At 47.8% G+C, this 24795-nt stretch overlaps 1 protein-coding gene across 2 annotated transcripts in view; it reads right to left on the bottom strand.

Annotated features, from left to right (window-relative positions):
• Positions 1-23360, bottom strand: part of ndst1b (N-deacetylase/N-sulfotransferase (heparan glucosaminyl) 1b) — a 49507-nt gene extending 26147 nt beyond the window's left edge. Inside the window, exon 1 of one of the 2 annotated variants that reach the window (XM_076032981.1) lies at positions 22974-23360. The gene's annotated coding sequence lies outside the window, so the exon portion shown is untranslated. Of the gene's footprint in view, positions 1-7642; positions 7664-22973 lie in introns of those variants that run through there. The other variant, XM_076032982.1, reaches the window with a different exon arrangement.
• Positions 23361-24795: the final 1435 nt, after the last annotated feature.

Below are 24795 nucleotides of genomic sequence, written 5' to 3'. Positions count from 1 at the left end.
GGCGGGGAGCCATCATGGGAAAGAGCGCGGCGGGCTGCCGGAGACGGAGTGGGGAAGGGTCACCAGGTGTTGGGTTGGATGGGGGGGGGGGGGGCGCTGTAGCCGAGGTATGAAATGAAGACTTGCTTCATCCGTACGAGTCCCCAGGGCGGGCGGGCGGAGCCGAGAGGAAGAGCAAGCGCCGTGCCATTATCGATAGCGTCGATTATCTCCGCACATGGAGAAAAAAAAAAAGGGGGGGGGGGGGAGGAGCAGTGCGTACCCACCCACCCACCTACCCGCCTCCACCCCCGCCGTTCATTCCTACCAGCAGCTCACTAATATCTATTTATAGACACTGTGTGCCCCATTTACAAGCATTGGGACGCTGGATCTGTACAATTAAACGCAGCGGAGGCCGGTGCTGGGGGGGGGGCGCACACGTCATCTGTGCGCTCTCTCTCTCTCTCTCTCTCTCTCTCTCTGCCGACCTTCAGCAGAAGCTGCAAACGTAAGAACCCACCACCGAGTTGACGCGCGCGGATTAATGGCAGCGTAAGCGGGAGGGAGGAGAAATGACTGACCCCGCCCACAAACGCAACACAGACGCGCCGCGTACCATTTCATCTGGGGGTGTTGCTCCAACAGAGTGCATCATTGAAATGCATATTCAATCATTTCCGCCGCTGCTCCTTTTGATGGCTTGACGCGGCGCGCACGGAGACCCCCCGCAGGGGGTAGGAAAAATCACACATGTGACGTGTTTGTACGCGGGAAGTTATCAGAGGGACGTGCAGCCGTGAGTAACCCGCCACATACCATGAGAGGGTGGGTGGTGGGGGTTGGGGGGTGGAGGAAAAAAAAACACGTACATTTTCTAGAAGAAGCAGGAGCACAGACTCTATTCTGCAGGCAGAAATGGGCTTGTAGAAGCTCGGACAGCCGGCTGGAGGCTCGGGGAGGTGGTGACAGAGGGAGGCAGGAGCTGGTCATTTATCATTTTTGTCAGGCCTGCTGGGAAAAAGAGGGGAGGGTGGAGGGGTGTGTGTGTGTGTGTGTGTGTGTGGGGGGGGGGGGGGGTCATATAAATCGAGCGTAGGTGGAATCAATGGGTTGTTGTTGGTAAGGATGGGTGGGGCCAGAGGGAAGAGAGATCAATGCTGGTGGGAGTGACTGTTTGTTTCCATTGTTTACCCGCCGCCGCCGCTGCCGCAGGATGCCGATGAAGGACGGGGGCGGAGCCACATATCCATCGGGGGGGATTGGAAAACTCCTCAAGTGTCCCTCCTCAAGGCAAACAATGGGCGTCACCCGGAGGTTAAAGCTACTCCTGCATGCAAACGAGGGCCCCGACACAAGTGAGGTCGGCGTGGCATCCGGTGAGGGTACAAAATCTGTCCGGGCTACGAGATCTATGCGGGGTCTTACGGCAACTCTATTAGGACAAACTACATCGCGGTCGAACAAACAAGCAAACAAACAGACAGATATAATATGATTACATGACGAACGAACGAACTAAAGATAGATGGATAGATATCTATCGTTCGTTTGTTTGACCGCGATGTAGTTTGTCCTAATTGAGTTGCTGTATGTGTCGTCATCGGCAGTTCAAGGACTCCCGGACAGAACTCGTAGCCTTACAGACACCACTTAGCCAATGACAGTTTGCCACGTCAGTGAAACCGCCGGACAGATTTTGTACCTACACCAGAAGCGGGGCGGCCAGCCACCGTTGACTCAGCTGTCGAATCAGCGGAGTGGGGGATGGGGGGACGAAAACCCTCCCCTCCTGCCTCGGAGATCCTCCGAGTGAAGCCTAGCAGTTTTATTAAGACTCTCAACACCTGCGGCGGAGTGGCGGTAACGGATCCGCCGACCTCACGTGAACCGGAGGCATTATTAGAAAACGACAAAACCCGAGACGCCCGCCGAGACGAGTCAAGAAAACCCATCTTGGCGCTGATAGTACCCCAGGGTATTTGGGGGGCCAAAAGGGGGAGGAGCCTAGCAGAGGGGCGGAGTGCATTTACCGGCTTTTGCGACGCACTCTCCAAAACGCTCGTTCCGTTGGATGAAACATCCGGACGGACGAAAAACGGGTAGTTTTTTCCTCGTTTACCTCGCCTGCGTGTGGACGAGGCCTGATTTTCTTGTTGGCAGAGGAGAGAAGCAGAGGAGAGGCTGGCGGATGGACGAGCACAATACTTGGCCAAGAGCTCAAAACCAAGAGGAAGAAGAGGAGGAAGAAGAAGACGAAGAGGAAGAAGAGGAAGGAGCCTACGGGAAAAAGTGGATTTCAGGTGTTATGATCGTTCCCATGGGGAATGGAAGGGAAGGGAAGGGAAGGGAAGGGGAGGGGAGGGGCCACCCCCCCCCCCCCGCCACCCCCACATACACCTCCCTCTTCCATCTCCGCCTGCTTTCATGGCCAGATAAGACGGGGCCCGCACTGATCTGACTGTGATTCGCGCAGCAGAAAACGCATTCCCATGGGAATATCACCGCGCCGACAGAAAAGCTGACACAAGAGATGAGATTCTGTTGTGCTGCCCATATTTTTGCCTGCGAGATCAAACAGATAGGGCTTTTTTTTCTCTCTCTCTCTCTCCTTCCCTTCTTTCTCCCTTCTCTTCCCTTCCCTTCCCCTTCCTGCGAGAAAACGCACGACTAATCACGGGCTCGCTTTCAAAAGCACAAATCAAGACCACCGGATAAATGGATGGAAGTGGAAACTCATCCGGCGGGCTGTGTACAGTGTGACTCGCGTAAACAAACAGGCCGCACTTGACACACACACCCGGAGTGCTGATATCAGGCAGCAAGAATGAGAAGGGGTCCGGCTGCACGTGGAGGAGGGGGGGGGAGAAACACAGCCGACTGATCAGCTCACTGCAAGAACAGTGATTACACTCCCAATTACCACCAATCCTATTATTATCCGACACATGAAGTCTTTGATGAAGCATTACGACCCATCAATCAAACACATTTCAATTGAGTTTTTAATAACATGACTCATGCGTTCCAAATGCATGATATTCACACGATCATATTCTGAAATTCTGAAAATAGATCGTCTAATGATAACGTTTCCAATTCTGTTGGAGTGTTGAAGTCTGAAGAATGAAACAAGCACATTTAGATCAGACCTCAAACTAGCAGCTTGGGCTGGGCGATTTTGGACAGAAGTAAAATTCCAATTCCTTTCTCTGAAAACTCGATTTTCTCGATTTCAATTGACATTTTTTGGGAAAACTACAAAAGACAATGCAATAAATTATTTCAAATATTTTATCTTTATTTTCAAAGAAATATAGCAAACAAATTTGCCTATTGGGAATGAACCGCAACCGAAAGATACTGTAAATCCTGCTTCAGTTCAGTGAAATCACAACATTAACATTTACTTATTGACCAAACAAAGGCGGGAAGTGAGAATCTCACTTTCAACGAACTTCACTTGAAAAGGAACAGGTTCTTCAAAAACAAAGGTGAAGTTCCCTTATTTAGGAATAAAGTAAAAACTGAAGAACCAAACACAAATGAAAACCCCTGTGGATAAAGTCACAACCTGAACTGACTTTCAAACATCACTTTAAAAATAAAATCTATCATCTTGAAGCATGCGAGAGGAAAATCGACTTTATGATTTTCCTGTTTTTTTTTTGTTTTTTGTTTTTTACATCTTTTTGACTAATCTGATTTCGATTTAAAATCGATTAATCTCACAGCCCTACTAGCAGCTGAGGTCGGCCAACCCTTGGCAGTACTGCGCACTGTTAGACCGTTTTATAACATTACTGTACAACATGTACAGGGTAATTTGTTTTACAGCAGCTGCAACTCCACCGTGAAGTTCATGGCTGCACACTCGTTCGTAAACAAGCTCTTCCCAGGGCAACATATTCATAAAAAAAATACCAATCTGCACTGAGAGCGGCTGTGTGTACCAAAGGGGTATAAACTGATCGGCGCGCAATGCAAATAACGTGGACAACATCTGCATGTGCATGATAAAAAACACACCGTTTGCGAGTTAAACACGGCGTCACTGGGGGACAGAGACACGCATATAAATCTAAAAGAAAGGTAATAGGAAAGTCGGAGGGGCTAAAACTGTTTATACAGCCGTGCCATTTGCCAAGCTGTACTTTAAAACTGCCGCCTGCCTCTATTAGGGCGATGGCGGCAGCTCGGAAGAATTTACAGGGTCTGGAGGCTGAGAGACGAGGAAACACCGCGCATTTAAATGCCGTTGCCCGGGGGAATCACCAGTAGCCCGTTTCATAGCAGACCTCCGAATGAGAAGCCACAAATGCGAGGGAAAAAAAAAAAGGAAATGGAAAAAAAAATCCCTTGCATGTCATCTGAGCTCATATTCTATGCTCGAAGGCATGTGGGAGAATCGGGGAAAAACACAAAGTTGAAGTGGGCTTCAAAAAACGCAAAGAGGCGTTAATGTCGTTTTTATTGGCCCATCACGTCGGGTCCTGATGTTGGCGCGAGGCTGTGAAACTTATCTCTCCCGGCTGCCGACCGGAGACGGGAAAGGCAAATACCAGCCGGCGGCGAGCGGCGTGAAACAGAGAGCAACTGTCCTCCAGCGCCGGCAGCTTTCGGTCTCACTCCTGAGCAGGATGTGAAACTGTTCCGACTTTCGGCCGTCGTGTCACAGACTAATAATTTTGTCCATGAAAATGTTCGTCAGTTATCATCAATGACCTTTTTTTCAGACTAAAATGAGACAATGACAACTAAATAAAAATGTATTCACAAAGACTAAGACGATGACGAGGTTTATTGACATTTTCGTGATCGAATGAGAGCTCATTTCGTTTGCGGAAGGCAACGACGATTTAGAAAGTGGTGGGAGGAGTTCAGAAGAAAACCAATCAGAGCAACGTGGTCAGGAAGTCACGTAGTACGTCCACACAGATTATCAGGAAGAGACTAGTTTGAGACCAAATGTCAACACCGGGGAGCAAGAGGCGACTGGACATTTGGACGCACTTCACATTTGACATGAAATAAAATAAAAGTTTGGCGCCAAGATATCAGGAATCGACTAAACATACTGTAATTTTAGTCGACTAAAATGATTATGATATTTCGCCAACTAAAACTAAAAAAAAATTTAAATGATTAAATTATGACTAAAAGTAAAAAAAAACATTTTAGTCAAAAGACTAGCACTAAAACTAAATAAAATTTTGTTGTCAAAATGAACACTGGTCACAGAAGGCTGTGTGTGTTCGCGGCGATATTCCAAACCCTCAGCGAGGGGGAGGGGTGAACAACGGGGCCGCCGCCGAGGCCGTACCTTTGGCTGGCTGCAACCTCCACTTCCGACTCTTGTCGTGACTCGTGCCTGTTCTCGCTCTACCTGCTCTCTCTCCCCTCCCGCTCCCGTTCCGAGCGGGAGGGCGCGTGTGCGTGAGGCATGTGTGGGCGTCGCGGGGCTGACAGCTCTATCTGGGCTATGGCCCTTCCTCATTTCCTCCCTGCGCCGGGGTATCCTATCTTTGACAAGCTGCAAACACACACACTTACAAAATATCAGTTTACCAGTTGGAGGTGAGGTGGAGGTGGGAGGGGAGAGGTCGGCTGGGGTCAAGCCTCCGCAGAGCTGCACGCACGGTGCACGTCTCCTGGAAACGTCACGTCCCCGCATCAAAACAGCGCTGGCTTATTTATTTATTTAGACAGGAGAAAAAGCTGTGTGTGTGTCTGTGTGCGTTCTTGTGAGGAGCGGCCAATGCTTTTCCCCCTGTCAGTTCAAGGAAATAACGTCAGCCTTATGGATTAAACGACACACACACACACACACACACACACACACACACACACACACACACACACACACACACACACACACACACACACACACACACACACACACACACACACACACACACACACACACACAGCTTGACAGTTAATGATGCGTCCGTGTACAGTTATGCACTGCTGGCAGATTGCTGCAGATTGGAGAGCGGAGCCCCTCCGCCGCATGAATTACGCCGACCTCAGCCAGTGTTTCTCTTTCTTCAGGCATGAAAACACCACTAAACTCTTTATATTAGCATATTATTTGATTTGAATATCACTGTATCGCTTGTTAGAGGTTACGTGATGTAGAAAAAAAAAAATAAGTACCTGCTAATGTCTCCTATCATAAATGTATTGGCAGGGTATCCTTGATTCAAGGGTGCGTTTTCCATCTTTGCTTGGTTGCGGAAAATTTCAAAAAGAGGTCAACAGTTGAAATGGCTACTGGCTACACCGTGTGCGGCCCAGCCATGAAAGCCCTTTCATATAACAGTAAATCACGGTTTATATCTTTTATATTTGTCCACTTAAGTGACCGTGAAGGGTTTCTTTTTTTTCAAAAAAAATAAATAAATAAATAAAAAGCCGACCGTCACTGCGACATTAGCAAGGCATAATCTAAAAGTTGGTGCCGCCGATGACGGCGCGGCCGGCAGCTGCAGCGCTCAGCGTCACCGTAAACCCCATGTAACACGTTCCTCTCCTTCGCCACGCTTCCCTGCCATTTGCTGTCCTCAGCACACAAATAGTCCTTTTCCACTCTCCACCCCCCACACACACAGACGGTAGTGGTGGGCTGTAACAGGTGTGCGGGGGGCAGGAGGCGGTAAGATGATCCAACCACGGCGACCCCAGGCCTCCCCCCCCCCCCCCCCCCCTCTGCCTTTGCCAAATCGCAACCCTCCCACCCCACCCCCCTTTCGTGCCGGTCACTATCCTTCATCTCCTGAAGGGTAACTTCCAATCAGTCCGGCAGATCAATACGCCCAGGCCTCAGGATATGAGGCTCTAAAGCTAACTAGAAACACTTAAGGAGAGCGGGATAGGTATTGATCACAGCGGGTAAATGGGACCTAACGCGCTGGCGGTGCAGCTTTTTTTTGTTGTTTTTTTTGTTTTTTTTCCCTGACACTGGAAATGTACAACTTGGTCGGATAATTGATACAAATTGAAACCTGCGCGCCGCCGAGGATTTAATAACAAGCACTTTTTGCTGCAACTTAATAAAGCGCAAAAAAAAGAAAAAAAAGAAAAAGAGGATCTGAATGAAAAAATTATAAGGGCTTCCGGGGGCCGGGAAGCGAGCGCACGAGGTGCCACGGCGAATCAGTGCACGGCGAGCCGGACGAACCAGAAGGAAAGCAAAAAAAACTGGTAAATCTTTCATTGTTGCCGCGAGTGGAAACGCCAGAGCATGAGAAGGTTAAAGATGCCGCGACATCTCTGCACCGCCGTCAATTATTCATCAATGCCTCTTCTGGCCCTTCAATTATACATCAATGCGCGAATAACAAAAAGGGCCGAAGGATGCTCGCCGCGTCGCTGCTTACAAAAGTCATGACAATGAAACCGGATGGTCGGGGCGGAGGGGGTGGGGTGGTGGCTCGTCCAAAGGCTAACGTGCCTTTGGACGAGCGGATGGAGGAGGAGGAGGAGGAGGGAGGGATGGAGGGATGGAGGACGCAGAGAAAACAGGCCCTGGGGTCTCGGAGCGCCTGCTGTCGAGCTGTCGCTCCTGATGCGCCCACCTCGGCCCGCCGTGTGATCCGAGATCTAAGGGTTAACTGAAATCCTAGCCTATAGCCCCCCACCACCACCACGCCGCGCTTACATTATTCAGCAGCTTGTTACAACAGCACCGCTCGCCGATTTCACACACACAGGGAGACGAGCGCCGGAAGCTCCTGCAGAGGGCGGGGGAGGGGCACGGGGGATGGGGCTGGGGACAAAAAGCTGGACTTCTTTTATTTATTTTTTTTATTAAGGGGAAAAAAAAAAGGAAACGGGTGGAAAAGACGTGTGGGAGAAGAAAAAAAAAGGTGAGGCCTCGGTACGAAAAAAAAGAAAAAACAGCAGGCTTAGGAGGATGAAAAGGGGGCATTGAGGAGAAGAAAGGATGAGAAGGTGCTGAGAGACGGCTGAACAGGTGGACAGAGGGGGGACGGACAATAGGGCCGGCATCTACCTGTTGCCGCCAGGGCGGAGGCGGCAGGGAGGAGGAGGGGGGGGGGGAAGGTGTGGCTCTGCATCTCTGAATCGTTTGGCCTTCCGCGGCCGCGCCTCATTTTTGCCGTTTGCCTTCCGCTCTTTCATCCGAATCTTTTGTGGCCGGGACGTCGGCCACAATCGAGAGGCAAAACGGAGCAAGACAAAAGATCCCACGTGCGACGCGACGCGACGCAATCGGAGCCTGAAATGCTTTTTGTGCTAACGTTCTAATCCATTTCGTCCTCGTGCCGCCCGTGTCCCGCCAAGCAGACACCACCTGAGTGTGGGCCGGTACAACAGGTTGCGCCGGTATCGATTGGCTTTTGTACGAGAGGGCGCGCACGGCGCACAACAAAGCAAAACAACATCCATCAGACCGACTGACGGCAACCGTGTTCCCTTTTTTTTTTGGGGGGGGGGGGGGGGGGTGCCCTGTTTATAGTCGTAGTCTTGCGCCTCTGCTCAGTGAGCGGCCTCCTTTGTTCATTAATTGATTGGCCTCCCCTGCTGCTGGGCCTCAGTAACTAGGTTACGCAGACCCATGAAAAGAAGAGGATTGGCGCCCCCTCCCTCGGAGAGGAGGCAGGCAGAGGACGGCGGGATGGATGGACGGATAGAGGGAGGGATGGACGGACGAACGAGCGACTCCCAGGCAGAAATTTGAGCGATAATGCAACTAATGGAGCGAGGAATGACAATAACTTTATTGAAATCACCCGTGTCTAATTAAAGGGAGCAGCAGGCGAGAGCAAACAGGGCGGGACGGCGGGCTGAATTTCCCGAGTGCAGGGAGTTGAAGTCGCCGTTCCTTTTAACTGACGGGCACTCTGCATAACTGTCGCGGCAATTTGGCAAAAGAACAGAAACAGGTTTGGGAGGGGAGATGCGAAAGGTTGCTGCCAAACGCGAGCCTCCAAACTGCAGAGACATTTCCAGAGAAGAGCCGCGGTCCCCTGTTCCAGACTTCTTCTGAACGCACTGCACTACGGGGCGACATTTATCAGTTGCTAAAATCGTCTCACGGCAGAGTCAATTAGCGCGTCTTAATAAAATGTCAAGCGAATTTTAAGCAAACTTTGAAAAGCAAACTTTAAGAATTTGCTTTAAAAGATAAGGAAAGAAATTGTCCCACATTTCCATGAAGCAATTTGCTGCAAGCAAATGGAGCAATGAAAGCATAGCTCCCGTGTTATACAGTAAAGGCAATTGCTTATTTATTTCATGAAACCTTTGTTTATTTTTCTAACATAAAACAATTGGGTGTTTTTCTTGTTTTGGGCTCGAAAAATATGACCAACACATTAAACGGGGAGAGAAAACTTGCACACTGCTGCCATATTTACAAGTGAGGCTCACCACAAGCCAGTGCGTAAAACAAAACCATAAACCACCAACCAAACAGGACAAGACAGTACAGCCAAGAGGCTGAAAATAGACTTTCAATTACCACTTGGCAAAGGCAATTATTAATAAATAGAGAAAGAGTGGAAATCGAAAAAGAAAAAAAAATTGAGAACCAATTTGGAAGTACACACAAAAAAAAAACCTTGCAGCAAAAGAGTCAGTTTCTCCGGTGGCTGTCTTACTCCTCCGATAAGGAGTCCGGAGACACCGTGAGCCCTTCCTGTCAGCACGTGGCACAACAGCTGAGCCAACACAGCGTCAGCATCTAGCCTGCACTGCTCAAAGGATACTAGTTTCCACCGTCCCCCACCCCCTCCCCATCAGGTGACTCCTACCCTCCTCCTTCAACAAATAGATCCGGGTGAACAATGGAAATGACAGCGGGCGGCGAGTCAACAGTAGCTGCGTTCCCATCACAGTTCCTTCGCACAATAAAAGCGATATTTCTAAAATTTAGACAAAGTACAAGGACAGTACAATTGCGATTTGCAGGTGTTTCCATTGAAAGGTGTGAAGCGCATAAGCCCTAATTCTCGTAAAATCTTGTCCCGCGAGATTTACAAGAATTACATTTGCGTTTGTTTGTCTGCTGTCAAGAATGGTTGTTATATTTTTCTCTACGATTACTTAAAAGAAATACGCCTCTTCCTCCGTCCAAACGTAACACGCCATTTTTTTTACTTGAAGTGAACCGGTCATGTGACCTCCGTACCACCCATGCACCGCGTAAATCCGATACATCTGAAAAACCACCTCGCGTAAAAACCTTTGTGATATTTGGGAGATTTTTTCGAAATTTAGGTATTTCCATTCCCTGTTTTTTATTGCAATATTTAGGTTTTGCACAATTCTAGGGGTAGTGGAAACGCTGCTACAGACACCACCAGCTTGTTGGATACTGGCACATGTGGGTACATGGCGGCCAGCAGGAGATGGCGCGCCAACTGGGAATCAGCGCAAATATACAAGAATCCAAAACCCCCTGAATAAAAACGAGGCAGCTTCTTGGAGATGGGATGGGAGGAACTGGGAATGACTCTGCAGAACCGTCTGGCAGGAAAAGATCCAGTTGCCGACTCACTCACGGCACGACCCTGATACAGTATTTTATGTCCCGACCCCGAAGCGACAGCCGCCATAATGCATTACCAGCTCCAGTGGGCTGCGAGTTCCTTGAGCGACAGAGCAGTTGACCACTCCTCCTGGAGGTCACGCGAGGACATCGCAGAGAGAAGACGGGGTCAACGCTGCTGTCAGCAGCAGCCAGAGGGAAAGAGGAGAAAGAGCGAGTCAAAGGAGTTAAAAAAAGAAAAAAAAAAAAAAAAGAAGGAGCAGAAACAATGAAACGAGGGAACCCAAAACATTTCACCTGGATTAATTCTGACTCAAAGTCAGAATCGGGGCCAAGTGCGAACCAAAGGCAGGCCTGGGTAATGATGTCGTCTTTAAAACCTTCCTCAGTGACTGATTGCTTCTGATTTTGTGGCGGCAAAGGTTGAAGCTCTGTGCTAATTCTAATTTAGAGCCAGCGGGTTCGAATCAGTCTAACCCATTTAGGAGCTTTCCCACGGGAGTGATGAAGTCAAAAACAATATTATTGTGCCGGCAAGTCACTGGCTGTGTGTGTGCAATTTCATTACGCTTAAAGACTGTGATTTGTGAAGTCTGGTGACCGTAATGGGAGAAAGCTGAAGTTCCCCAGTGGCGCATTGTGGCCAAATAACGTGACGGAGAGGAGGGGGAAATGCATCACATCAAATAAAAGTTAGGGCTGGAGGGTTCGGAGCGAGGCGGGGTGTTTCTTCCTCGGCCTCATCTCCGTTGCTCACCACCTTTCCATCCCAAGTGCTCTTACATGAGTCCAATTAGCTGCGTCTTTATGTCCATTTCCGCTCGCCGAACGAGATTAACCACCACCGCGTCAGCGTCAGCCTCCACATGAAACACCATTAAGTGGAGCAAAGGGCTCGGCATTGGGCTTACATCTTCCCCACCTCATCAGAGCACAAAAAACAAAAAGACGACCTCACGACACAGCTCCACTGCATCCAGGGCAAGATAAGGGAGTGAGCAGGAGTGTTCAGCGAGGTTGCCATGGCTTCAAAGACAAAACCTCATTGTGAGAGGTTTGAGGTCCCACATTACGGCCCATTTTCACATCATTTAGTTTCACCCTGAGCCTCGTGATTAAATATCAAAAAGAGCCCTCTCAAATCTCCAGAGAATAATCTTTATCCCTCCGTTTACAGCCTCCACCAAAAATCGTACTAATCGGGACCTTCCACACATCTGCAGGGAGCCAAAAAAAACAAAAAGGTACAAAAAAAAAACTTTCCGAGTATGGACATTTTATCCAGCGTTGAGGTGGCCGAAACACACGAATTTTAAAATGGTTGAAAGAAAGGCCGAATCTCTGATCAACTTTTCAGTGGTATCGTGTGATCACATTTCTTGATGATGTTCAAGAAAAACTTTCTGGGGGGGAAAAAAAAAAAGAAGGGAAAAATAGTCGACAAGGCTCTCGAGATCGGACTGAACACCCGGCTGGGGCTGATGTCACTAACCTGGGAGGGGAAACGGTGCCCTTGTGATGTCACATGGGGCCAATTTTACAAATATTTGTTTTGGAACCCGTTCTATAGAAAGTGGAGCAAGTATTACCCTCCTTAGCATTTCTAAGAAGATCAGTGACAAACAAGTGTGACGTTTAGAAAATAGTTGCTAAGGTGATGTTTGCATATTTTAGTGATCTATATAGTTGAACACGACGTGTCCTATTTAGAAACAGGTAGTTTGGGAGTTCACGGGAGTCTATGAAATATTGAGCAAAACGTTTCGCGACGAAAGGTATAGAGACCAAGCGATGCATTATAAACACATGCCAGAAGAAATGCCAAGTAAATCTTTCCATGTCTTCAAACTCCTTGTCAAAATGCCTCAGAGGGCTCAAACCCAAGAATGTCAGGGAGGACAAGAATTCATACAGACGTGGACTCTGAGCTCGCTGAAGACAATCCATTGTTTCAAATGGTTTCCAGATGCTACATACTTTAAACTGTTGCATTTTCTGGCAAAGCTCTGTCATTCTTGGGGCTTCCTATTAGTTCCCGTCAGCCGGGCCACCACCCAAATACATCTTTAGTGAGCAAGAAAAAGAGAACTTCTGGGATCACTGGGTGCGTTCATTTTTTTTTCCCTCTCCTGTCCTTAAAAGAAATTCTCCACCAGCTCCCAGAACTTTATTGCTCAGAATCAAATAATCCGGGAATACAGACTCGACGCTGCGAATACAAATGCCAGTGGCTCTGTAGATGTAAATACTGTTGCTGCAGAGATCCAATTTTTTTTTTTTATCTCAAATAACTGTCAGGATCTGCACAACGCGTCGCATGGTAGCAAGTATAATTAGTGCAGAGTCAGCGCCCTTCGACACATGTTAACAGGCTAAACCTTAAAAATGTGCAAATGATGGCAACTTAATTTTCTTGTACAAGAGATTCCACATTTATATGCAGGTCTGACTGAGATTTAGATACATAGCATTAGTGCTGAAACCCTCCCACATTCTCTGCGAGGCTCGGCATCCTAACGAACAACGACTAAATAACATTTGGGTCTATTAAAATGACACCAAGGATTGATTTACTCTCATTCTGTCCATAGAAGACGGCAGATGACACAACCCTCGTATCTTGAGCCATTAAATACATAAATCAATATCCATTCATTGACTAAAGGATACATGTTGTGTCTAATTTAATGTTCTTCCCTAAAATGAACAGAAGCTGATTCCAAAAAAAAAAAAAAAAACACATGACGGAGTATTAGATTCATTTTGACCGGACTTAAAATGTCAATGTTTCCGCTCCCAGTGCGATGGTTTTTTTTAAGACCTTCAGACCACCTCAAAGACGCCGCGGCAGGGAAAAGGCTTCACATGAGGCGCAGACGCAGGCAGGAAGACAAAAGATATCCGTCTGATCGGACATGCTGTCAGCCGACGTGAGAGCACGCAGCCGATATTTACAGCTTTCTGGAAACATCTGTGGGCTCACAGAGGACTGTCAGGCAAGCCGGGTAGACATCATGCTTAAGAGCATCTCTAAAACCCCGGCGAGAGCTGAGCCCGTCAATCACACACACATCAAGCTGGTGGAAGAAAAAAAAAAATCTGATTCGGATGAAAAGGAGGCTGCGCGCACGGAAGCAGGGAGCGCAGCTGCAAAGAAGCACAGCAGCTAATTGCAAAAAAAAACAGAGTTGAGAGTTGAAGTCTCCGATGGGACAAACAACAAAAAAACTGAACAAAAACCCGACTAATTGAGATGTTTTGCTGAAAAAGTTGCATCGGATCGTTTTAGCAACTGCTTCGAATGCGAGTTCCACAAGAGGGGGAGAAATGTGCCGCTGAACGCAGCGCAGACTGAGGAGGAGGAGAAGAAAAAGAAGAAGGGAAAAAAACAAAGTGAGAGAGAGTGAGGAAGAGAGAGAGAGAGAGAGAGAGAGAGAGAGAGAGCGGCACAGCAAACGTAACAAAAGACAACAGAACAGAGTCGGAACACAGTGGAGCCGAGCACAACACACCAGAACAGGCTGTAATTGTGTTGTGCTGGACTGACCCTGGCGCATCCCAGCAGGCACTGCATGATGAATGGGCCTGGCCGTGACTACATCCCACATCCATCCTCCCTCCTCCTCCTCCTGGTCACGTGCTCTATTCTCTCTCTGTCGCCACCATTAGCCCTCCTTCTTCCCCTTTTCCCCTCCAAAAAACAAAACAAAACCCCAAAACCACACACTCTATTCAGCTGCTGCCATCCCACTAGATTAATTTGCATTCAGTGCACTTAGTGGCGACTATTGTGCCCTGACACAATGACATATTACGGCGGATGGCGCACACCTATTAGACACATGGCTCGAGATGGAGCGATGACGCGTTTATCTGCGAGTTGCTCGCGATACGGAGTACAAATGTGCGGAGAGCAAGGCGCGAGGGTGGCGGGTGGAGCTGTTGGAAAAAAAATAACAACATGTGGAGGCTCTGACACGCGAGTCGAGATGAAATCATTATGGGAAGGGTTAGATAACACCCCCCCACCCCCGATTAATGATTCACAAGACCCAAACTAATAAACTGGGTCAGATTGCGTTAGCAGTGTCGGCAGGAGCAGCGCAGGGCCTACAGGTGAGGCAGCCAGAGCGAAACAGTGCGAAAGGGAAAAATTAAAGAAGCAATAGAGGCGCCGCCGTTCCTCCACCACAGACCCTGAGGAAAGAGACGGTAATGCATCGGAAATAGGCTCCTTCCTCCAGCCCCCTTTGCTCCCCATTCTCCTGCTATACTGTTCCATCACGACCACGTCCGAGGGGAGCAAATTTAATTTGCGACACCTTCTCCAGCCTTCAGCACCCCCCCCCCGGGGACAAATGAAATGGATTCTGGAATTTGGAGGGGGAAAAAAAACAGAGTGACGCAGGCGGGCGGGAGGGTTGAGGGGGGAAGCAGGAAGCTGCGTTATGTGGGCCAGATATCCACGCCGTCGCTTCTCACAAACGCGCTCCGGAGGCCGGCCATCTGGGCGGGGCCACGGGGTTACTCAAACATTCAGAGCGAGGAGGAGACTGAGGCGGCCACCGCCGCTGGCGGCGCGCAGCGACCAAGCGTGGAGGTAGCGGCGGGGCGAACAATCCATTACCTCATCCTGCTCTAGTCCCATGGGAAGACGCAGGATGGAGCCGGGTGGCACGCGAGTGTGCGTGTGTGCGTGCGTGCGTGCGTGCGTGCGTGCGTGCGTGCGTGTCTTCCTCCAAACCCAGAGCTGCGCACCTTCAGGCTGTTACTCGACAAAAGGGAGCTTGTCGGAGTTACATCACCCACAAAGACCAGGGCCTGTGTGCAGGAGGCGAGTGGGAGAGGAGGGCGCGAAGGCTGGAGAGGCTGCGGACGGCAGTCACTGGGAGTCGCGTCGACTGACTGGAGGCGCTGACGACTCCCAAGTTAAAGGCAGAGTCTGTGCAACTTCAAACGACGGCTTTAGGCGGGCCAGATCAGAGGCACCGGAGGGATAAAGGGGAAAGAAGGTGGGGGTGTTGAGGGGGAACAGGGACTACGGAGACACGGGCATTAGCTATGTTTACATGGACACAAATAATGGGAATAAAAGCCTAATCAGACTAAAAACGCTTCATTTAAACACGTCAATCGGAAGATTCTGAACCGATACGGTCCATTCAGAAAGAAATTTAATTCCGAAAGAGAGAGGTGGTTTATGCCGATGATTATTCCATGCGGACAACGCAACATTTGCTTACAGCACAATTGGGAGCACAACTTCTATTTCTGCTACGATTTCCTGAAAATTAAACAAGTCCGCGCATGCCCGAATGAATTATCCTGATTAAACACTTGGTGCATTTATACGCACGTCATGATCACACCATTTTATTTAGTGTCCGTGTAAACAGTGGCTTTGGAATTTACGATCAACAAAGGTTTAGATCGGATTGGAGCAATTTGCGCGCGTTAACATAGCTATTGTGTTGTATTTCATGATCAGAGTCTTGACCAGTTCAGCCACATCGCAGTCCCACATTAGAGGGCTGGGAGAAGTAGAGAGAGAGGGAAGCTTTGACCCCCCGGCCCATTGAGAGCCAATGGGCTCTGCTTGATTTGCAGCAGAGGGTTGGGGGCCATTACAGAGAGAAAACAAACACAGACCTCTGGTCAGACACGACACACACACACACACACACACACACACACACACACACACACACACACACACACACACACACACACACAGACACACACACACAACCCAGTCCAGACACCTGTGTCCCATTCACCAAACATATCCGGCCACTTAACACTTCACAGAAGGGGTTGGGTGTTGTTTGTGTGTGCAGGCTTGCACAGCCACCACTAAGGCTCCTGCAGTTTTGCTTCTCTGCCCCAAAACAGCCTCTGAGTGCGTCTGGGAGTCTGTTGAGGACCAACTGCTCACAGTCGCGGCGCGTCCCGCTGAGAGCAGGCCAGCCGTCGCGCCACCCGACTGGCGCGACTGACCCTTTTCAAAGCAGCCCACTCTGAAATTCAAACGGGCGTTACAAAAAAAAAAAAAAAGAAAAGGAAACTGCACCTGTGCATACCGCGATCGTTTGCAGCATCTGTTGACGTCTCTATCTACGTGTCCCAGCTACATCTGGACCGGCCTTTTGGTTTTGCCAGCAGCTGTCCTGCACAGGGACAGACAGACAGGCAGACAGGCAGACAGACAGACTCTTGCCCGCCACCCAGGGTCGCTTGGAGACAGGCAGGAGGCTGGGAAGGCACGGCGCTGCAGCGGATCAGTGGAGGGGTACGCCTGGAGCTGCTGGGAACTAAACCTTGGGGTGCGCACCGTTGCAAATCTTTCTGCCTCAGCGGTTCAAAATGGAGACGAGGTATGCCATCAGCTGGGGCTCGGCTGATAGGCCAGTTTGTTGTTGTTTTTTTTTGTTGTTTTGTGCGTCAAAACAATTTGATTAATGTAAAACCCAGGAAGACCCACCAGCCTCGACAGATCGCTCATAGTTTCCACCAAGAGATTGCAAACAGATAGCAGCACAGGGCTGTTTAGATGTGGCGGAGGCCCTTGCATGCCGCAATGCTTTGTTTGCAGCGAGGCCAAGCTGAAGTCACAGATGGGAGTCGACTGAACACCAGATGACTTGCCGCAGCACAGCGCCGTGGTTGACTCTTGGTCAAGGGGGAAAAGGGAAGTTAGCAAGGGGTTCCTGGTTTCATGTTGTCCAGGCTAACAACATTTTGCTAGTGTTGTTTAGCATTAGAAAAGTAAGAAAGAAAGAAAACCTCACCCTGAGAGTGACCTACCACACCGCTGCATTTATCACAGCGGCCCTTCAAACACAAACTGTGGTTGGTAAACACAGACCAAGGTCCTCCGGACTGCATCGGGTCACAGCTGTGATCTTGTTTGAACTTCAGGATGAACAGTCAAACAGAGCAAGCACAAACAGCTGGAAAGGTACACCCACCGACGGCTAATGCAGTCCAGTGGAAAAGTTTGGAAACGATTCCGGCTTGGATGGAGGTTGGCGGGGTTGATTTTCTGTCTGAAGTGCCTGCAGAGGTGCTGCTCTTTTGGCCATTTTAGAGACTTGCGATAACATCTGCGGAGAGTCAGGATTTTTGAGTCCAAATTGAAAAATGGATTAAAAAGAATCAAGATATCAGGGACATCTCCTTTTTTGTTTCTTCAGTATTTCCATACCGTCATCAGTTTGAGTTTCTTTTTAGAAGAAAAAAAGAACTAGGACAGGAAGTAGATTTTTTTTTTTATCATACTATTTTTCTTTAACCCAAGACAGCAGGTTGTTTTTTACTTTTAATTAATGTGCAATTTTAAACTCAAAATCAAAGTTGAGTGAAGTTTTCTCATTCAGCTTTGCATAACTTCTAAACTCTGTGTTCATTTTGAACAATGTTTAATGCCAATATCCACATATTACACTTAACTGTTAATGATTAGTGTTTTATCAAGCCAATCACAATATTCATGCTGCATGTAAAATATAAGTACTAAAATAATGCGTCTTCAGGGTTTAAAACAAGAGTGTACAACCTATCACAAAGAAGTTTCTCTTTTAAAATTGCAAACACAATAAAACACTGCAATTAAAATTTCAATCTTTAAATCACATTCCCCTCGCCTGTCCAATGATGACAGCCATGCTCTATATGTAAAATACCGTGGTATGCATGAGTGCGACTGCACACACATCATGTCTACAGTAGGTGAGAGGGTATGTGTGTGGTACTTGTGCAATGAGACCTGAGTGAGGCCGCTAGACAACTGGGTAAACACACAGACCCAACCAACCCTCCCCCCTGCCTCCATCGTCTCCCCCACAGTGAGCTTTAACACAGAGCCATGGCTCAACTGGTCCAAGAGTATTGTTCGGAAATAGCATAAAAACAGCGTCATGCACTGGCAAAGGAGAACTTGTTGTACTTGCAAAATATAGTATTAAAAAATAGGAAAAAAAAACATACACAAAACAAGTTAAAATGTCACGTTTATCAAAGTAATTCCGATGCTGTGCTTTGCGCTATACATCTCTCACTCTTCCTCCAAAGCAATCTCAATTGTTGAATTGTGGTGACCGATAGCACTTGGGAAGAGGATGGGGTTAAAATATCCCTGCAGTGAAGTGGTATGTACCCATTACTGCATCTCTCCATCTCTGAAAATGGCATCATTAGGAAGCCAGAGCCAAGAGCTCCCGAAGCCGAGAGTGTACGAGCCCACTGTACCCTGAGGGTCTGCCGGAGTGGCTGAGGTGAAGTCCATTAACACTCATCGGCTGTTTTTTTTGACCACTAAATAAAAACGGGGTATTGTCTGTGTCTGCGGTGTAAGCAGCATAAAGCTCATGGGCCAGGGAGGTTTTCCCAGAAATTGTAAGGCAGGGGGAAAACTGCAAGTCGCCAGAATCAGCAAGCTCGAAATTAAACCATTAGATTTGATTGCTAAAAGTGCGTCTTAACAGGTGTCAGTTCAGAAAGCCTGAGTCATTCTCTTGCAGAGGCACAACACGGAGTCCTGCGCTGTAAACTCCAGCATTTATAGTGGTAAGCTGGTGTCTCTTCAGCGCCTCTCCTCAGTCTGCTTCACGCTGATACTACAGGAACATGGAAACGCTGAAGAAACAGGGCATGGGTACAGCATTGCCTCCATTGACTCCATGCTAAAGAGAATTTATGTTTTGTGTGTTTGTATTGAAAGTCACCTTTAAGGTTCACTGTCGCACCGGTTCTCGCACAAAACCAGCAGGTTCATGCAAGAGCCTGTCTGGTGAATAGCTTAGGCGGATACAGCGTTTTTTTCCCCCCCTCAATTGTCGGGAGTCATTTAAGTGCCAAACCTTATTCAGTTTAGCCGCCTCAATGGACCTATTCAAATCCAAAGGAGTACAACAGAACAACGGTGGGTGGGTTCAATGTGACTTGCCGTGGATCACTTAGTCGCTTAAATTGACGCAGATATACATTGTATCGAACCAGTAGATTTTCAACACGGCGTGAAGCGCAGAGAGGAGCTAGCTGGTGCCCAGCTGGATTTTAATGTGGAGAAGAAAAAAAATCCATATCTCACATAACCCGTCCCGCTCTTTTGGCATACTTTCCAAATCCCTCAGGCAACCAACGCCAGCTACCTCCGGGCCTATGACATAGCTCTTACTTTCCCAGCACTTATGCTCTAATCATGTGTCATCTGATGAAACGTTACACCCTAGTCACCATTATTCGTCTGGACACAGGAGCCTCTGGAATGTATCGGATTTCTGCCTCGGGGTGGTAAGTACCTTGGAAACACGGTCCTACCTCCACCAGCAAGCCTCTCCCACTCCCTCCCTGCCTCTATTCCTCATTGCCTATCTTTCCGTTCAGCAAAATTCCACTGGAGGCCTGCTAGATTTACACTGCCTCATTGCCCATGTGACATGCACCCATATTTTTTTTTAAATGTATGACTTTACAATAAAAGCATTTGCGCAGGTCAACGGGGGAAAAAACTGTTTTGAATTTCAAAACTGTTTTTCACATTACCCCTATAGATTGTACTAAAACTCTGCCAGAAATCCAACAAAAGAAAATGACTGTCCTTAATAGTAAGACCACTCTCGACCTATTCCAGTCTGTGCAGAGCAACAGTTATGCCTTACAGGCTAGTAGTATTGAGTATCCCTAAGTCACTGGCCTGCGTAATTCAGTCTAGGGAATTATGACAGTGGAAAATCATTTCCCTGGGCCAGGGATAGGAGGGCATGGCTAATCGTTCAGTAATCTGATCTGCTCACAGACTGAATTCAGCCACTTGCTAGCCTAGCCAGCCAGTCACACATGTGGACAGCCCCAGTGCCTGCCAACTAGCTGATGGAGGTTAGCACTATTCACAAAACCACTCTCCAGGTTTTGCCCCTCCGAGGATTACAGATGCTATCGGATCATTTTCTAATACTCGGTTGTGCTGTGCTGTTTGAAATGTATTTACTCTCCTCCTGCTCTCCAATACCACCCACAATAGCATGGCCTAAGCCAGAAAAATGCCTCAGCCGCATTCCAAAAAGGAAAAAGGCTACCGACTGCAAACCACTTTCCAGTTGACATGATGCGCTCTGGCTCTTGCAATTCATGTATCAACGCTTGACTTATTGAGGAAACGTCTGACTTTGTCAAACAGCTGGCCATTTTTGGGACTGCTTCCAATCGCAGATTCCAGTGAAGCCAGAGAGCCAGTGGCGCTGCAGTGGAGTATGAAGAAACAGAACCATAGGGAGCACACCGTGGCACAAAGCATTGCTTATACCCAGCAGAGAGCACTGGAGGGACTTGAGTTTTGGAAGGATGCCTGGCTTCAGCCCCACTTTAAAGAGGGGTCTGCCCCCCACACACTGAGTGTGGATACAAGGACCACTGACATGGAAAAAATAAAAGAGCTGGCATCTTGTTGGCACTGCAGCTTCACACAGTTACCTCGTGTCGCATTAAAATCTGATGGTTGTATTACCTGCAGAACAATTTGAATCATCTTCCGCTCTGTTGGAATAATTTGCAATAAAGCAACCAACACTGTGATTGACAACTACCAGCTACTTCTCACTGTTCCAACATTCAGGCCATAAATTTAAGACGACGCACTGACTCTGATCATGACTCATTCTTGACAAACAGCCAAACTCTGTTTGGGGACCTGATCTGTCATAATTTGTGACGTGTGGAGGTACAGTATCTTCACCGTCCCGAGATGTGTAGACATTTGTGACATGCATATCTAAGTAAAGACTTGCTGATATAAGATCAAATGGCTGCCGCAGCAGTGGCAGGCTTCAACAGAAAACGCTAGATCACAGCAGGCTTGGCAGCCAGTCGGCAGCACTCAGAAGGAGGGTTGGAACAACCAGACATACAGTTGGCACAGACCTCCAGAGCACAAGTCTCCACAAATTTGATGAACTACAGCGACCAGTATCTTTATTTTATTTAATCTCCAAATGGAACAAACCCTTCTTTCTTTAAAACAAACTATTAAACAAATACTGGAGCAGCAAGTGTAGAGGTGCAACTGTCGGGATAGAAGACAATTCTCATGGCGCATGAAAGCGGGAGGATGCTTTTCAGTGGCAAGAAAGCCTCCTGCAGCAGAGGCGAAAAGCAGGGGAAAGTCCTTGCGACTTTGCCAAACACATCCCGAGCGTGAGTCATGCTCTCGCAGTAATCTCTTACTCAGATAGGTGCATACGCGCACCCCCAAGGCAATAGATTTCAGGCAGGTCTGGGCCGCCTCCTTTCTGCTTCTGAGTTGAGTCAAGTGTTTATAGTATTTAATATGTTCAGGGCTTCACAGTGGACACAGTTCACTGTTGCAGGAAAGCAACAAAGCGCACTCGCAGAGCCATGGCAAATGATTTGCCCATCTTAACGCTCATAAATGAACCAAGACAGACCTCTTTGTTAGAAGCATCTTAAATCATTCTACTCCTCCAAAAAACTGTTTTGGATTAAAGCACAGAATTACCAGCGTTGTTCCTTGTGGTTCCGTATTAGTTTGGACCACTCATATACCTGACTGTGTGTGCGTGGCTTTTTAAGGTTAACGGTGAATGGATGTCAAAGATTCCTACAGGTAGCACCACAGAACTGTGATGCGTCGTCGATCGCAGCACAAAGCCTGCAGCCACTTCTCACATTCAATTCGTGTTCCTCAAATCGTTAGGAAGGCGTGATAAATCTCCAAAGTCCTCGGTCCATTCGCATATACGCATCCCCCCCCGCCCCATCACAGCGAACCGACCGCTATTAGCCTTTGGTAGCAGAAAACCAGTAATGACCCTTTTAATTCCGAGTAGCACGCAAATACGTTTATGGCGAAGGGCACGCCGGAGAGCAACTTTTGTGGTTGAGAGAGGGGGGGGGGGCGCCACCCTTTGAAGAAAACGCTTTAAATTAGCTCCATTCTGAGCATTTAACCAGCCTTCCATGATTCACGGCGGCTGCTACAAAGTTCCAAAAAACAAGTTAGCCTGTTCGCCCGTCGCTGGGCGCCGTGCTGCATTACGGTATCCGGCTGAATAAAGGAATTCCCATATTAAATCACAGCGCCGGGGCTGCACGGCGCTACCCATCTACCCGGAGCTCAAACTTCGACCCGATCCGCTTACATAAAAACACACCACGACGCTAGCCTCGCTTTATCTGCTGCCATAAGGACGACCTGCAAAGCTACACCGCGCCACCGCCGAGCGTCTGGGCTTCTTTATGTGTCCCCCAGACGGAGGAACCAGGCCGAGAGACTGGCCTCGGTCTCCGTCTGCGATACACAACGCTTCCTCGCCCGGCCTGGGGAAGCGAGCTGGCGGCGGCAGCGGCGGCGGCGGCGACGGCGAATTGTGGCGGGGCTCTCGGTCGTCCTGCCGATCATGTGCGGGTGGGAAAAAAAACACACCACCGCGACCACACACTCGCTCTGTGTTGCTGTACTCACCTCGTCTATGGTCTGTGCGGGTCTGGGACGACGCTAACTGTGTGAAACGTATGCGGGATTGAGGCACGCACGGCGCATGTCGTCGTCGCCTTCGCTTGCTTGCGGCCGTGCAGTGGAAGCCGCTCAGTGGACTCGGCTGGGAGAAATCGGGAAATCTGAGAGTGCCCCCCTCTCCCCTGCCTCTCTTTCTGCAGCCTTGTGCACAGGCAGTGACCCATAGCTGTCGACAGGAGGCGCCAGCACGGCATATTTTTTTGTCTGCGGCTGTGCGCATGCATGCAAACTAAACAAGCCTTTGGACGACTTGTTTGGGTTTCACTAAACAATTTCTCTACTCAGAGGTCATGTTCTTGCGTGGAGTGAATGATTTGCGTCTCGGCTAAACTCCCCCAAACAGTTCAATGGCGCGTTTTGAGTATCTTAGTTAATTAAGTCTGAGACATTAAAGCTCCTTTATTAATACTTATTATTTTACTATTCCCTGTCAGCATTTTTGCCACAATACCATTGATCCTGCAGACTTGACTATCCTTGTTATAATAACTACGAAGTTTGCCTTAATATCTTGATCAATGATCAGCATTGTATTGTTATACACAATATATCCACATTGAATGGGCTTTATATTGAAACTCAATATTAATCTAAGCATGTAACTGATATGACATTTTTTAGAACAGCTTTTTACACGATTTTTGAAATATAAATATTCAATACGTGTACAGCATTAACATATCAAATAAACAAATTACAGCACCACGAGGATCGAAAGGCTTAGAAGGAGAATACTTTCATTACACTCTATATGCCCTTCTTGTGACTCATAAGGCTGACGATTTTAATTATGGAGTCTGTTAGTCCCAAACAAAGCCGTTCTTCAAAATGGTTTTAGCTGTCTTGGCCACATCACATGACCAAGGAGATAGGGTCACACGACTTAGTGGGACAAAGAAGGCCATGTCCCGAGGGTTTCATTTGATGTCCAGCTTAACATAGTGGAAGACTGACACTGCACCAATGAAAGCGATTTAGGAGGTTTTAGTGCAATGTGTTTTCACATGAATATAGTTACTGGATTGGTAATAAGCAATCGTTATTAGGTCTACAATACAACTGATTGCACCTTGAGACCACTGAGTCATGGTCTAAAAAATATGCAGGAATGAAGAGTAGAGATACCTTTTATTTTCCTCCTGAACAAAACCTGCACATTGAAAGCATGACCAGATCTCCGAGCCTGTATCTAATCCCTATGGTTTGACTCCGCACCTTCACCCTGACTGTAAATAAGCATGAGCAACTTAATGCTCATTCATAATCTCAAAACTCCAACACTTTTCTAATTGGAGATTCACACCACATCACCACAAAGACGCCTGACCTAAATTGGAACAGGTGGATAGATAAACAGTAAGTGGACTACACAATTGGCTTATGGCAGCTCACATACTGCAGCCAATTACAGAGTCTGTGTCTTACACACACACATATACAAGCACAAAGAGGTGCACAACATCTTACAAAACACAGCAGCTATATTTAAATCTGAAACAGTGTCAAGAATTCCTGGGAAGATAAAGACTTAAGTTCTGAGAAAGAAAAATAATGATTTCACAGAATGCCGACTGTTGTACCAAGATTCATTAGATTGCTTTTTATATATTAAATATCGTGACTGTTTTAGATGTATGTTATATGGAATGTATTCTTTTTTCATATTTAAAGACGAAAACTGTATGTTCACATTATATACGTTTGTCAAGTATCTTTATCTTTCATCTCTATGAGATTTGACAGCAGCCAGCATAATATTTGTCTTTTT

This window comes from Nelusetta ayraudi, unplaced genomic scaffold (assembly GCF_046127955.1).
Source record: "Nelusetta ayraudi isolate G7.1 ecotype Tasmania unplaced genomic scaffold, CSIRO-AGI_Nayr_v1 ptg000039l, whole genome shotgun sequence".
NCBI lineage: Eukaryota > Metazoa > Chordata > Actinopteri > Tetraodontiformes > Monacanthidae > Nelusetta > Nelusetta ayraudi.
This window is presented reverse-complemented; position numbering and strand designations above follow the sequence as displayed.